Source organism: Haliotis rubra, unplaced genomic scaffold, assembly GCF_003918875.1.
Source record: "Haliotis rubra isolate DU_JTF1 unplaced genomic scaffold, ASM391887v1 Scf670, whole genome shotgun sequence".
NCBI classification, from domain to species: Eukaryota; Metazoa; Mollusca; class Gastropoda; order Lepetellida; family Haliotidae; genus Haliotis; species Haliotis rubra.
The window spans coordinates 267,191-284,660 of NW_025767380.1; the positions used below are offsets into that span (position 1 = coordinate 267,191).

At 37.0% G+C, this 17,470-nt stretch overlaps 1 protein-coding gene and 1 long non-coding RNA gene across 2 annotated transcripts in view; both read left to right on the top strand.

Moving 5' to 3' along the window:
- The window catches only part of LOC124257731 (centromere protein I-like), a 44,954-nt gene extending 33,322 nt beyond the window's left edge, over positions 1–11,632 (top strand). The window contains exons 17-18 of the mRNA XM_046691866.1: positions 1,664–1,705; positions 11,544–11,632. The gene's annotated coding sequence lies outside the window, so the exon portion shown is untranslated. The remainder of the gene's footprint in view (positions 1–1,663; positions 1,706–11,543) is intronic.
- Positions 11,633–11,838: 206 nt separating this feature from the next.
- Positions 11,839–16,736, top strand: LOC124257735. Its single transcript, XR_006893348.1, has 2 exons — positions 11,839–14,725; positions 14,864–16,736. It is a non-coding gene; the product is annotated as an uncharacterized LOC124257735 (long non-coding RNA).
- Positions 16,737–17,470: the final 734 nt, after the last annotated feature.

Consider the following 17,470-nt stretch of genomic DNA (forward strand, 5'->3'; position numbering starts at 1 on the left):
TTACATCTTCTTTCTATTATGAGTACGTCATAAGCATTGTGACGTCACGGGCAGAGTTAACAGTTACTGTTCAGTTTTTAGCTGCTGATGGGGCCAGAAGAAGCCCTGAAACATTGTACTCAAGAATAAAATGAAGATGCCCAGAAAAAATCTCTATGTTCATCAAATCTGATCTTGTCCTTTTTGATAAAGCCAATGTGTTTATTTATATCATTGAATTTTCTGTCCCTGGCAAGATTCAGGAAAAGCATACTAAATATGCAGACCTCTCCTTTAAAATGTTTCGCTTGCATCCCAAGTACACTGTCGTCAGGCTCCCCATTATTCTCGGTGCCCTTGGTTTGGTACCTCCTGATCTCTTGGCGCAGATCAGGAGAGTGCCCGGGTTCTCCACTGGGAGCACAGCCCTTCTGACACTCTGGGTAATGCAGAAGGCTGCAGTGTTAGGGAGTATACATATTCTCCGGGAAGTTCTTGGTGGGTTCGACTAGGCAGCGTTTCCTGGGAGAAGTCCCATTCGCTGTCTGGGCTGCGTGTAGAGGGGGCGAGGGCCCTGAGCTGATGATGAGCCTTACCAGCCTGACTGTGCCAGGATCACCCGAACCCTCTCTGCTGCATACTATCTTTAATCTGTAAAACATGATGATGGATATTCATTATGCACCTGTATCCACCCACACAAAGAGTGACAATAAAATGAGAGGATATAAACAAAATATACATGGTGGGTTTAGAAGAGTCAGTATTAAGCCAGGGTGAAAAGATGAGTTTTTAAGTGACATTTGAAAGTTTTCACAGAATCAGAATGTTTACTGTTGACCTGTAGAGAGTTCCAGAGACATGGAGCTGCATGTAGGAATGATTTTGCTTGTCGAATGAAGTTAAGCAGATGTTGGGGACTGTCAACAAGAGCTGGTTCTGGAAAAGGAAGAGTAATGGCAGGGGTGCATTCTCTGATGAGAACATTGAGATAAACTGGCACATGATTGTGTAGACACTTGTTGAAAATGAAAATGAGCTTAACGTAAATATGAGTGAGTGAGTTTGGTTTTCCGCTGCTACAGCGGAAACATGGGATCCACAATCTCTCCTTGTGATGAAGCTAAATTGTAAGACAGCCCGTAGATCTCCCTCAACATTACGTAATTACAACATACTAGAGTTGGGAATTGGTGTAAATCTCATAATTGATGATTGGTTCATTACAACCGATCAATCATCGAAAATAATTGGTTAGCGTCATTTATCAAATTTTCCTGGTTATGTTTGTTAATGCACAAAAAATAAAGAAAAAACATGTAGTTCTCTCTCTTTTTTCGCAAATTGCACAAAATGCATTTGCAAATTTCCCATCTTTAAAGGATGACTAGTGTGTTAGGAACATACATTTCCTGGAGTTGTTAAGATAAACTTAATCATGACTTTGAATGAGCTTGTAGTGCTTATGCAATGTCGAGACAAAATTAACCTTTTCAAAAATATTGGTATTGCAAACAAGTGGTCCAATATTGTTTGTGTTCGATTATGAGAAAACATGATCGATTGCTTGGTCGTTTTGTCATTGCGACCAATCTTCGATTATTTCAATTAATCGGACCACCACTACAACCGGGAATGTACTTGTTCAATGTTGTATGTTGACTTGATCATTTTCTTGTTTCAGACTCAACCTCCTGGGAAGAAAGTTCATCCAGGGCAGATCAAGGTATGTAGACCTTTATATATATATATGACTGGCCAGCAAAAAATTGGAAAATTTGTTTTTTTGTTCCAAATTTTGATATTCATGTTCTGTTTTTCAAAAATTCCGAGGTATAGTACATTGTATTTTGCTTAGCATTATAACCTCTTGTTTGTATTTGTTCTAGTATCACTGAAATTCAGCTTATCTTTACAAATCCATCAAAGAATTTTTAGATAAATATATCATAATGTATTTGTTGGTTTCACATTAATTTTCCACTTGCCGTGCGCATGTGCAGAGCGTGTAAACATAACCACTAGCCAAGTTCAGGTTTGGTCGTATGCTTTATCGATAGTGTAAACACTCTAAAGAAAACAGAAATCAAAGCAAATATATAGTTTTATGTCGAGTGCAACTGATCCCAATTGATTTATGAAACAAAGGCTGGGATTAGTGAAATATATAGCTTAAGTTACGTTAACATGCTCTTGTATGAGAACGGTAAGAAAGACTGCAAGTTGCCAAATTCATGTCCTGAAATAGAACCTCTCAATATACCTCAGTTATTTTATCTATCCACCGGTACGCAAGCTAAGATTTGACGTTTTTGTGTGTACGCATGTAAGATCACATTTTTTGAGTATTTACAAAAATTCAAGTGTACTTGTACGCAATAGACTTAATAAGAATTGAGTTTTCACATAAATATTTGCGTAATTTACGCAGATACGCAGCTAATCTGTACCTCTGATGTCGAGTGCTGTGTTGAATTCCTCAAGTGTTAGGATGGTGGGATACCCTTGTGGTTCAAGTGGTGTTAATTGTGGGTGTCACTCTCTGTTTAACACACAACTCAACAACTATTCAGCTATGTGACGATGGTCTGTAAATAATCAAATCTGGACCAGACAATCCAGTGACTTATTACGTGAGCATCAGTCTATGCAATTGTGATACGATGACATGTGTCCACCAAGTCAGCAAATCTGACCACCCGATCCCGTTAGTCGCCTTTTACAACAAGCATGGGTTGCTGAAGACCAATTCTAACCCGGATCGTCATGGTTGGCTGGTGTCACTGTGTGACACAATTAAGTTTTTCTGATCTAAACGTGTTCATAATATGTGACATTTCGGTGGTGGATTAATATATACAGCTGGCTGTAATACCATGAATACAGTGTTTATTAATATTAATATGTATGTGATTTATATGTGAATGATAATACGTGTAGCTGAAGAGGGGATCCTCTTGATACTTTGTTACACCATTTGTTTATTATAATACAACGTCAAAGTTTGTTATTGTTTTCTGAGGGAAAATAGTGAATGATCTGCAAATAAATTGCAAACAATATGTTTCAAGGTCGAAATATAAAGTATGGGACTATCATGCTGCTATACATGGTGGGCTACCCCAATTATATCTAATGAATACATATATCTGTAATTAAACAGGCTAACATCTAAATATATGCATGGTGCAGATCATGTTTGATAAATAAAAATAAAAATTAACTGCCTACCATAAGAATGTACGTAAAACCCATTTTGAAAGGAATATTTACAACCTGTATTGTGTCTCATCTTATGCAAATCTAAATGTGTATGAACTGATGCTGTCATAATTCACTTGCATACATGGTGAATTGAACCGTAACCTTTCATGCATTTAATTCAGTATGCATGATCACTCAAATCTAGCGGAAGGTCGCGGGTTCGATCCCCGACCGCGTCATACCAAAAAGACGTTAAAATATGGTACTTGTTGGTCCCTGCCTGGCGTTCGGCATTAATGGGTACAACAAGGACTGGTCGGCTTGGATTCAGTATAATGTGTCTGAGTGGGGTATTCATGCTTCACTGCGGCATGGTATCTCAGTGGGCTAGCACTATAAAACCAGCTTCAGTCTGGGCTAGTACAAGCAGCCGCACATACACATACACATACACACGCATGCAGGTCGTCATATGAGCGAAATATTCTCAAGCACGACGTTAAACCCAATTTCACCTCACCTCACCTCACTAGAATCTAGTATTGATGAATTGTTTATAGGAGTGTTTTTACATGAATTTGGTCATTACTGATCAAGTGAGACATGCAGTAAGTGGAGTATATCCGAGCCATTCAGGATAATAGTCAACACTCTCATTGTCGTGATACAGGGATTTACCTCGAGTCCTGTATTTGAGGGTCCCTGGGACTCATACTCTTAAGTTTCAATGGTCCTGGGCCTAGATTTTCGAAGCTCTCTTAGAGCTAAGATAATCGTAAGTTCCATACATTAACATCTACTTATGACTATCTTATCGCTTAAGAGAGCTTCGAAAATCTAGGCCCTGGACTACAAAATGGGGGTCCCAGACACTTAGATATTATTATTAATACTGTTATTGTATTGTGTATCATGATACAGTAATTAAAGTGCAAATCATACCATAACCCAGTTAGTAGCAAACTCAGTGATAACTTATTGTTAGTTGATGGGAATTCTTATAAAAAGTATTTGGACTTTTTCTGCATCCCTGTGGATGCGCTAATAAATTTTGTTGCGTCCATTGTCAATTTTTATGCGATTAGGATGCAGTAAATCCCTGGTCATCATGGTCAAAACATGTCATTGCCTATATGAATAATACATCAACTGGTGACATGTTCACTGCCCAGTATCTGTGATATGTATCATATTGACGTCACAGTGGATTGGTTGTAGCCCTCAGTGTTCACGAATGGTGTTTCAAAGTAACAGGACATTGGGTCCTGGAAGTCTCAGATGTCTGTCTGACCCACTGAAAATTCACAGGACCATAGAATAAAATTAAACACACATTTCAGATTTAAAATTTCTTATAATTGGCATTTAAAACTACTAACAAACATAAGATTTATAAACAGCAAACAAGTGTCACATGTGACACGTGACATATAACAACGTTTAATTTTCCGACTACATGTCATACCATCTACTTTCATTTTAGATATCATCTTTTCTTGTCATGATACTGTTTCATATATCTATGTATATTGGAGCGGTCTTCATATAAGTTCTTTTGAGCTTGTTGACCAATCCAGTTCATGAAAATTCTGTCTTTGCTTTTTCATGAAATAAATATGTTTAAACCATATATAACAACTTCAGTCAAAGTCATTATGAAACATACAGTTAGACACTGGGGCCAGCGGGTTGTAGATTTCTATCGGACCGTAGTGGAATCTGCCAGATTTGTCAGAGGGTCAGACACTATTCGTGAACACTGAGCCCCAGTTGGTGCATACATGTAGTTTGATAAGAGCTGCTGTATCAGTGGTATTATCTGAAATGATGTACTTGAATCATGGAGACAAATGCTAATCAGTGTGATGCTGCTGTTGCTGATAACTACAGTGGAAACTACCGCTTAACTAAACAGACCTGATAAATAAACACTATTCTTTGGTCCCTGCAAATTTCTTCATTAATTATCCTTTGTGTCCTCATGTCCTCATGTACCCTATATATATCCTGCTGTATTCATTCCCCATGTCATGCTTGAAAACTGTGTATCCATATATACCGAAATGTCGAAATTGTACAGTAAAGAAGTAAACACTTGTCATTCCTATTAATTATCACTATTAGAGTCCGGTTAACTAAACTCCGATAACGCCAGACCAATTTTATTTCTTGTTTTACGGATTTTTTTCCTCAGAAATCCTAAATGCAGGAGGGGAAAAAAAATCACCAGTCAAAGTAATATTCCTTCTAAATACTAAAGTATTTTGGCAATTTATGAATTGTATATGGGGCAAAAAACAAGTTTTCGTGTAAGTTTACATTTTTTTTCACAATAAAAACATTAGAATTATATTTTTTCAGCAGGGAAATTTTGTACAAAATTGTTTTCTTATTCTTGAAAAAATACGACAGGTGGATCCGTAAAACAACAAATTAACTTGGTCTGGCCTAAGTAAACAATACCACTGAACTAAACGTCTTCTCACGGTCCCTGGTAGTAAATTACTTGTACTTAACAAAAGAGACGGGATAATTAAATTTGTGATCACCACATAATCTGACATGAGGGTCACGTGTCAAGTCTCCAGCTAGCAAACATCCTAGTTACAGCTTGCTGGCGACATGCAGTTGACAATACACTGACAACTGGAGGCCAGCCCTGATAAGTGGTTCATTGTTACATATGCATACATATACATGCATACGGTTGTCATTTGCAGGTTTTTATAAGTTTGGATAAGTAAAATACCTGATAAGTAAACAATTTTGGCGAGTCACTTGAAATTTTACTAATCAGGTTTCCACAGTATATGAAGTGCATTACTCCAGCCCAACTAATACTGATATTGAAATTAAGCTTTTAACTTACGTACACAATACACAGTGTAACGTCTTTATTCATGGACCACCTTGACATTATATATGGAACACTGTGTTTGTTAGTGATTCATGCATGAGATATTTGTCATAGCTGAAAGTTAGTTCGATATTTCTCGGCGTTCATTTGGGAGTTTACAGGTCTCCAGATAATGTTTGAAATGTTTTGGCATACATTCTAATGCAGTTGTCAAGCATGAGTGGGGACAGAGCAAGATGGTATGAGAATCTATACCCAGGGCTCCAGATAATTTTTCAACGTCAGGAGTATGCATTACTCCTTATTTTTCAATACAGGAGTACTGGAAAACCTTAAGAGTTCATTTAGAGTACTGAATGGAATTTCATGGAGTATCAGTAATCTTGTGTTTCGTTTCATATATGCACCACAACATTGCTCTCTTGTGTAAACAGGTCAATAAACAATAAAACAATACTTTGTCTGATAAAAACGTCTGTAAATGATTGTAAGACCGTACACAATTGCTGTGGTGCGTATCTGCTACGTTTTCTAAATTATTTCTTACCGTATCGTGCTTATTTTGTATCCGTATATACGCCGATACGGCCCTTATCTGGAGCCCTGCTATACCGAAATGTAGGACAATAGGCCCACAAGGACATAACACCCTCAGACAAAACACCCCTAGGCTAAATGCCCCAATGACAAAAAGCCCTCAATGGGTAGGACAAAAGGTCCTCATTGAAGAGATGTAATAGAATACCAGCAAATCTTTTGGCAGCACATGGATTTATTCTCACATGAAAATAATATCGTATCATATCATATCATATAACATTAAATTGCATATGTAATAGCACAAAACATCATGTCACCTGTCATTTCAAAACAAAAACAGATGGTGTTTTATCCTATGGGTGGAAATTTGCAAGGTCCTTTTATCCTGGGGGCATTTAGCCTAGGGTTTTTTTGTCCGAGGGCTTTTTATCCCAGTGGGCTTATTGTCTGCCCACCGTAAGAAAGAAGTTGTCATCCAGGTGTCCTGCCTTTCTTACCCTCCGCAACTTCTCAAATGTCACAAAAACAGTTCAGGATGAAGCATGAAAGATATACTAGGTATCATAATTCCAGGGTGACCTGGTGTTAAAAATTACAATATACATGTGAAGCTAGCCCTATATGTTACATAGTGATATTGAAGTTGAAGGTAAATTCATGGCATCACGACCTCCTTGACTAGTTATTGATTTAAATGTGTGCGGGTTCAGGTAAATATGTAAATATTGATCTTTGTGTTTTTCTCTTGATATTGTACAGCACTTCCTAGTAACGCCTTTGGGGGTAGTCGACAAACGTTAAAGGTCACATGCAACCAAAAAATCAAACATAATTAAAACACAATTATCACTTATTCATGACATATAATATACATTGCTGTTTATGAAAAAAACATAAAAACAAAATTATAAGCGTACAATCGCAAATCAAAAGTGCAATATTGTGTACTTGGGTTTACGTAGAGGGTAATGTCTGAATAAGTCTCTATTCCTTAAAAATAATGGAGCCGAGACCCCGGAGGGGCCGAGTCACATTATTTTTAAGGAATGGAGAATTACGAGGATATCACCCTACTTAAATTACATTCAAAGTATTGGGAATATTTCTGTTATCAAAATTAAATGTCAAAATGACAAAATGAAGGCTTTAATTTGAAACTGGTACACATCGCTCCATTCCTGAAAAGTAATGGAGCGAGCAGACAAAGGAATGACGTCACAAATGTAATTTAATTCCCAAGAAACGAAGCAGCCGGGATAGCGAACCCAGTCAGAGCGGGTGGGTGTGCACTCAAGTGTAACCGCTGGTTCATTTGCAGATGCCCTCACAGCTCATTGTGTGTGTATATATAGAGATGTTGGGTTTTGTAAATACATGCTCATTTTTTGTGTATAACATTTTGCAATCAACAGACATCATAACATGTCATGTGTACAAGTATCACATCTGCCTGTCTGTGTAATTACATAATGTGACGGAGACCGAACTCGGGCCATAAATCAATATGTTTGTTTATGGTGTATAGCCTGATATTGTGTATTGAATATTGTCATTAGCAGACGGGCAGGCAGACACATAGGTGACAATAAAACAGACATTGAGTTTTGTCTGTGACAACGACATATCTACATCACAGTTAGAAATTCTGTCGACGCTAAACAATGACATTGCTTTTAAGTATCGAACTGAGAAAGTGACTCGGTAAGAAGAACGTGTGGTGAAATAGACAAATGAAATTATATAAACAGTTAAATCGGTAATCTACTGTAATTACATATATAAAGCTCGAGCCTGTGAAATATCAACAAAACATTAGAAAAATAGCTCACACCAAAGCCTTCACCGAATATTCACCGGACAACTTCGCTTCCAAGCTCCATAAAACCTATTTCACTCGCATGTGCTATGGCGCCAGCCCAGCTGTTGAAACCCCTTCAATTACCCCAAAGCTGGGAGAAAGTTAGTGAATCGTTTGAACTCACGATTTCGCCGCATTTTTTTCATCGCGTTATTTTTCAACTTTATAAGTTGAATTTGCATTTTTGATGATTTGTTTCAGTAAGTCCATACCGAAAGGTATCAGAATCTGCAAAGTTGTGTTTTACGTTGCATGTGACCTTTAAAGTTAATGCTTTATCTTGTCACGTTAACATTTGGTTTTGTACCCCATGAGCACTGTCTCAACCTGTAATCTGGGGCATACCTCTATATACCCTGATGATAAATTGCTGGAATTAGGGCGTACGTCCGTGTCTAGACGTTAGTCTAGGTGCATAGTGAGATAGGATTAGATTAAAAAACAAATTTATGATATATTTTTTTTACCTCCGTGGAATCTGTTGGGGTAGATAATCAACAGTGGGTATTCACTGTTTGTTTAGTTCACCTCACTGTCCATCATGTGATGACTCAAAAATCACAATTTTTTAACCTTTTTTGGCTGTCCTATTCAAATATTGGGTTTTTATTTTTCTACCATACCTGTTTTTTATCACCTGCAACACGTTTTGGGTATTAAAGTGGACTTCAACCATCTGTTCGTCCGTGCAAATTCGTCTTTTCCGGGTGCAGAACATAAAATACGATCAATATTTCTTCACCAAACTTGGCATATAAATAGGTCTGGTGGTGAACTGGTGCCTTTTGGTAGTTTTGGATTTCTGATATTTTTGGCGTTTCCATGGCAACAATTTTGACTTTGACTGAAATGTGTTGGTGCTCCTTTTGGTGTTGCGAATTGGTTAAAATCTCATAGTTGATGACTGGTTCATTACAACCGATAAATCAGCAAAAATAGTTTGTTAGTGTCATTTATCAAATTTTCCAGGTTATCTTTGTTAATGCATCAAAAAAAGAGAAACAAACATGTAGTTCTTTCAAGTGTTTTGCAAATTGCACAAAATGCATTTGCAAATTTTACATCTTTAAAGGATGACTAGTATGTTAGGAACATAAATTTCCTGGAGTCTTTAAGATAAATTCAATCATGACTTGGAACAAGCTTGTAGTGCTTATGAAATGTAACAGACAAGACCAACCTTGTGAAATGTTTTGAAAACAAGTGGTCCAAAATTGTTTGTGTTTGATTATGAGAAAACATGATCGATTGCTTGGTCGTTTAGTCATTGCGACCAATCTTCGATTATTTCAATTAATCGGACCACCACTAGCTCCTTTATGGAGCAGAACTTTACAACTGTTTGTTATTTCTTCACCAGACTTGGCACATAGATAGGTCTGATGGTGAACTGGTGCCTTTTGATAGTTTTGGATTTCTGAATAATATAATTTTTGTGTTTCCATGGCAACAATTTTGACTGAAACTGGTGGTAGTGCTCCTTTCCGGAACATAACTTTAAAACATGTCAATACTCTCTTTCCACTTTGTGGGTATCCAAGAACCTAATGACACAGATCAACAGAACCACTCTATATCAACATTACTGAGGTACATCAAACCGTACATTTGACATTCTCATAACTGGTTGAGATATTCATGAAGAGTATTTTACCATTGCGGGAGATATTGATGACTTTGTCCTCTTGTTAATATCACAATGCAGAAGCATTTATTATGTAGATAGTTATTTTTATTGTATGTTCCATTTATTCATTTATTGTGTCTCATAACTATCAATAATTGCGTAGATTGATGCTCATGCTGTTGATCACTGGATTGTCTGGTCCAGGCTCGATTATTAACAGACCACTGCCATATAGCTGGAATATTGCTGAGTGCGGTGTAAAACTAAACCCACTCACTCACTCACTATTTCTATATGTTTGTATACAGGATACTATTCTTATGAGATTCTTATGATGGTCAGAACTCACTCACTCACTATGATGGTCAGACATAAAGACAATATAAAGACAATGTCTGTGGCAATACTTGTGGGATATGAACTGAAAGGTGTGTCGTTTGTTGACATGATTCAGATTGAATGGACTTGATAAGGGAGTGCTGATAGGTGGGATTGAAAGTTTATTGACAACATTGTTTAATAGGTATTACTTTGTCATAAAAAGGGCAGTAAATTTCACAGAATCTTTGGATATCCAGTATAATCCACTGTCCTGCACAGTCCTTGGGTAGAAAATTTACATTTACAAACTTCTATGTAGTCCCTTCATAAATATGGAGAATGTCAAGAGTTTCCTGACAATGTCTGCAGTCAGCATGTCGTCGAATCATAGGTTTTCGGATGACATACGTTTTCGGATGGCAGTGCTCATCTGGGCTGTAACAAGGGGTGTTGTATCACAGGACATTGTCAACTCTTGAATGATGGATTGTATTTAGGATAATGTTATCTATATAAGTTAGTGACATGTTTTATAATTGTTCATACAATAATTGTGACAATAACAGATTTTCTTAAGTGTCTGGGGATGTGGGGTAGCCTAGTGGTTAAAGCATTCACTCGTCACGCTGAAGACCAGGGTTCGATTCCCCAGATGTTTACAATGTGTGAAGCCCATTTCTGGTGTCCCCGACCGTGATGTTGCTGGAATATTGCAGAAAGTGGCATGAAAACCCATCTCACTCATTCACTCACTCTTAAGCGTTCAAAACCCATAACAGGGCCCCGTTCCTCAAAGCGATCGTAGCGCTACGACTATCGTAAGTCTATGTTAAAGTATGGGAGTTACGATCATCTTAGCGCTACGATCGCTTGGAGGAAAGAGGCCCAGGACGATAATGTTGTTCTCACCATCCCATCGATTGAACACAAGGATGACTTGATGAAATGGGACACATCAGTTTACCATGGTTTTCTAGTTTGGGGTCACAGGCTTTAGTTGTTGCGCTCTCAGTTTAAAGAACGCAGGTCCAAAGCTACCAGTTCCCAGAAAAATATCAAACAATGATTTTGCGTTCAGTAAATCCCTCCACCCTGACGCTATGGCACACCTTGATTCAACTGTATCCATTTAGTGCAGTATTTTCTCTCTGTTTCAGGCTGTGAAGGATTACTTCCTCAAGTTCCTGGAGCGCGAACATGTCACCCCCATCCCTCAGTTCATCAGAACCTTCATACGCAAGTCACAGAAAAATGCAAGCTCGATTACAGAGTCCACTCAAGGCTAATCACAAGAACACAATCTATGCACAAGTGTTGTGTTATTGTGGTTGTGTCACCATATCATCCTTATCATCATCATCATCATCATCATCATCATCATCATCATCATCATCACCACCACCACCACCACCACCACCATCATCATCTTCGTCATCACCGCCACCACCACCACCATCATCATGCGTCTTCATTACCATCATCATCAGCACCATTATCTTCATTGTCGTCATCATCATCATCATCATCATCGTCATCGTTATCATCATCAAGCACAACTGCCAATAATATGATCTGTAGTGATACCCTTGATTGAGATGTGCTACCTATCTCTGTAATCACGTCATGAAGATGCTCAGTTCATGGAACATGTTTCGATGTCAAAGAGTAATCACTTTTGCCTCAACTGATGGTTATTTATGAAACTTGGTCAGTTGAACTAATACTGGCAAGGGAACTTACATACTATTGTAAATACATTTTTAATATTTCATGGTATATTTTCATACAAAATATCGCAAACTAGTAATTTTGTTTTCCACTTTCTGAATTATCCCCCCATGATCCTACACTGAAATATTATGAAATCCTTTTATTCCCAGAAATAATATGGAATTCTTTAGTTCCCTGAAGTAATAGGATATCTCTTTATTTCCAGAAAAATAGGGTATCTCTTTATTCCCCAAAATAATAGGGAATCCTTTCATACCATGAAATAACAATGTGTCCTCTGTTCCCTGAAATAATAGGTTTTCCTTCATTCCCTTAAATAGTAGGGTAACCTTATTTTCTCTGAAGTAAAATGGTATCCTTGTATTCTCCGAATTAACATTTCCCTGGAATATGGTGTCATGCGTATGTCATTACATTTGTCATGGCTCTAACTCTTCACTGAATTATCAGAGCCTTTTTAAAAACATCAGCATCTGTTCCTCATAACATTTGACTACTCGTGTGATATATTTCTAATTAGTCTTGGTGTTTTTCTCTCGTTTCATGGCCAATGTTTTTAACCGAGACAGGCAGCACTTTTTCTGAGGAATCCGCTCCAGTGGTCATCATGTAGTACTCCCTATACTCTGCCACCAATTTTTCAAATTCAATTTTTTTCAAAAAGATGCAATTTGGGTTTATTACATGTGTACATTATTATCATTATTATTACTTATGGTAACATCATAGTTTTATCAATTTCCAGAACATACTCCATATTTCATTTGCTGTGTGTCTCTCAACCATTTTTATTGTACAGGATAAGAGCAATCTAACAATTCAGGACCCACACTGTCAGGTTTTGTTGCACATGATATCTTTAGTTTGATAAATCTTGCTTAGAATTGTTGTTTGAAGTCAAACATTGCAAGAATGTTATTGAGTAATTGTTTGTAAAGGTTATAAAAAAAAAAAAAAATTGTGCTTAGCCATAAAATTTGAATGTGGAAAGGCTGAAATATTGAAACACAGCATTGTATTTTAAAAGCCCCCACTGAAATGTGTCATGTGGAAATGTGAAAAGCCATTGCACGTGTGATAACATTAAAATGTCTTATATGGTAACATTGAAGCACCATTGGTCAGGTGGAAACTTTGAAGCACAATAGCACATGTGGATATGTTGGAATATGTTTGTGGAAACACTTAAGCACCATTGTGTATGTGGAAATGTTGGAATATTTCATGTGGAAACATTGAAGCACCATTGGTCATGTGGAAACTTTGAAGCACCATAGCGTATGTGGGTATACAGGAATATGTTTGTGGAAACATGTAAGCACCATTGGAAATGTTGGAATGTGTTATCTGTAAACATTGAAGCACCATTGCATATGTGGAAATATTGAAATATGTGCCATGGGAAACCATCATGCGGAAATACAGAAATGTCACATGGAAACCTTGTTATTTGAAAACGTCAAAATATGTTACCTGTAAATGTGTGGTGTAACAGTGCAGTGTGTCGTGCAGGATAGTGAGTGTGTCATGTCCATTGTTTGTACACCCAACAATAACAGACAGGCGTCATGAATAGTTTGGGGAAGGTTTTGGTAGTCAGGACTGAGCACAGTTTCATAAAAATATCCCTCAAAATATTCATAATTCCGAACTATTCTTGTATATAAGACATTTATTAAATTGTATATAGTCATATCTCCCATGTTAAACAATGTGACTTTTCAGATGAGTATGTTATGACTAAATTCATTGAAGTGTGTTGTTGCTTTATTTGTTTGCTAGTGCTCCAGTAGAGTTTGGTTTGATCTTCACCTGCTAACATCATACAAACATAGAGATGGCAAGAATTAACAGCTCATACTCATGAGTGTGGTCCATCATGCTTGACCACAGTGTATGTACATGGAAGTATGTTGACAGGGAGGTATGTTGACATATGAAGGTATACGGACATGGAAGTATGTTGACAGGGAGGTATGTTGACATATGAAGGTATATGGACATGGAAGTATGTTGACAGGGAGGTATGTTGACATATGAAGGTATACGGACATGGAAGTATGTTGACAGGGAGGTATGTTGACATATGAAGGTATATGGACATGGAAGTATGTTGACAGGGAGGTATGTTGACATATGAAGGTATACGGACATGGAAGTATGTTGACAGGGAGGTATGTTGACATATGAAGGTATACGGACATGGAAGTATGTTGACAGGGAGGTATGTTGACATATGAAGGTATACGGACATGGAAGTATGTTGACAGGGAGGTATGTTGACATATGAAGGTATACGGACATGGAAGTATGTTGACAGGGAGGTATGTTGACATATGAAGGTATACGGACATGGAAGTATGTTGACAGGGAGGTATGTTGACATCCACATATATGGACATTCAAGTATATGGACATAAAGGTATATGGACATGGAAGTATATGGATATGAAGGTATATGGACATAGAAGTATATGGATATGAAGGTATTTGGACATGGAGGTATATGGATATGAAGGTATATGAACATAGAAGTATATTGACATGGAAGTATATGGACATGAAGGTATATGGACATGGAAGTATATGGATATGAAGGTATATGGACGTAGAAGTATATGGACATGAAGGTATATGGACATGAAGGTATATGGATATGATGGTATATGGACATGGAAGTATATGGACATGAAGGTATATGGACATAGAAGTATATGGACATGGAAGTATCTTGACATGTATGTAGATGGACATCCAAGTATGTGGACATGAAGGTATATGAAAATGGATGTATATGGACATAAAGGTATATTGACATGAAAATATATGGACATCAAGGTATATGGACATGTAATTAGCGCTTGGTCTGGAAGTCTGTTGAAGAAATCAGTGCCAGGGTGGTTATTTATAGGAAATATGGTATTTACATAAAGGTATCTGTGCATGAAAGTATATTGACATGAAGTATTTCTTTTTCCAAATACAGTACCTAAGCTGTATATCAGAGACTTGATTATGTGCGGCACATTGAAATATATATGTTCAGAAAACATTTTGAAGAAAACTATCTTAATTTTCTTAATACTTTATATTTATTCATCCCAACTAACCCTAATGGCAGGAATTGCCTTAAACCATGAAGCTGGTTAGCTATTCTCGTAACGTTCATAGCCCTATGAACTTCTTAAGCCCATTTTTAACACATTGGCTACGATCAAAGTTAAGAATTCTTAGGGCTACGAAAGTTTCGAGAATAAGGGCCCTCATGAGCAATAGTGCTGTCTGAATTAAGATTGAAAAATGTTCACTGGGACTTTTTTACCTTTCTGTGAGGGGCAGGTTTGTGTGTTTTTAGTCCATGTGAAATACTTCCTTTAACTCATGTTGAAATTAATTCAAGAGCTTTTGATCTAATTTTGACAATCCATGAAAACATCTTTTAGATTATGGAATTAGTTTGTTCCCCCTTTTGTTAGTACGTGGTTATTCCTGTGCTGTTTTTAGCATCACTAATCTCAATATTTTTATCTTTTCAGAGTCTGTTGATTTTAGAACATGGTTGCAGTGTTGTTTTTAAAAATAGCTGGCTTACGGCATACAAAGCCTTTTATCTCTCATTCATTAGCAGTGGTGTTTCTGTGACAGATACAGGTTCCACGTGAATCTTCAAAACTCTTACGCTGACTTAGTTGAACCATGTCATCGTATCCCATTGGCGTAGATCGATGCTCATGCTGTTGATCACTGGATTGTCTAGTCCAGACTCAGTTATTTACAGACCACCGCGATATAGCTGGAATATTGCTGAGTGCGGCGGGAAACTAAACTCACTCACTCAAAACTCTTTGTATCAGTACAGATCAGCCTTAGTGTAATATGTTTATTAGCTATTCATTCTGGGATCAGCACTTTTCAATTGGCTTTTGAGTGAGAGCATTTCATGTAGAAACATGGCGAGGCTTAATCATTATACTGAATAGGAGGTACCATTAAATGTTCTCTTTAAAATTTACTGTGACATTAAGTTTAAATGTTTGATGTCTAGGATATAATTTTTGTAAGGGACTATCTTTTGATATTCTGGGTGTCTTGTTTTTTTATGTGTAAAAAACCTTTTTCGGGTGTTACTATGGTTACAAAATTTAAATTATTTTTCATTTAATAACACAGATGGACAAAATTTCCAGGCTTCAATGGTAAAGGATTTGTCGGTACAAGCTAAATATTTTGAGATACCACAGAAGTTGTAAGACGTAGGAATTTAGAAGTGACATTTATAGTATGTAATAGTAGTGGACAGTGTTTCTATTTGTTTTGTATATTTTGCAGCATTTCATACATTTGACATTAATTCAAGGCAATCAGCATTTTTACCATATTGATTTTAACATCACTGCACACTTAATTTAGAATAATTTACGTGCTTTATGTCAGTGTCAAAATTACTGATTTGTGGTTTGTGCAATGAGATTGCAATATAATGAAATATTTCGTTCATTTCAGTAATGATACTGATACTGACAGAACCATTCTCTGTGTTCCTGCTTGTGTAATGGTTCGTGGTTTGATGTTTTGTGGTGGTTTGTGAAGTCTTGAGATCAATAACAACACAAAAATAATCAAAATACTACTAATATTGTAGTTAGTGTACATGATATTTATCTTAAGGTCAGACCAATTATATTTCTTGTTTTGCCTATCTGCCTGTCATATTTCTTCAAGAATATGAAAGAAAATAGAAATGAATTTTCCCCGCTCAAAAATAAAATCCAAATGTTAATATGACATAAGTGAAATGTCATATTTCATTGAAATCAGTGCGAAACCTAAATTCACTCAACTTATTTTTAACTGATATAAACAAACGAAAAGAGTAAACATTAGGGGTGTCACGATACACCAATCTCACGATACGATACGTATCACGATTTTAGGTCACGATACGATACGTATCGCGATACATAATTTTCGCGCCTTTTCATAGCATTACCTTACCGGCAACGTACGCGCTCGCTGATTGGTCCATCAAAATAGTCTAGCCAATCACAAAAGCTGTTAGTTTCCAACCTATTTTTTAAGTATAGCTAGCTACATCTATTTATCGGAGCGGTCTCGTATAATTTTACCATCAAGACTTTGAAGGAGATGGATATAGCATAAAAATTTGAATCGATAAAGTTTTAAAATAGGAATCGATACACCCAAGCATGTATCGCGTATCGTATCAGTCAGTAAAAATGTATCGATGCATCGATACATTCGCGTATCGCGACACCCCTAGTAAACATGGAAACTCATTTGGGTTTTTGCTTTGATTTGTGATATATATTTTTTCTTCTTCCCCTCCTGCCTT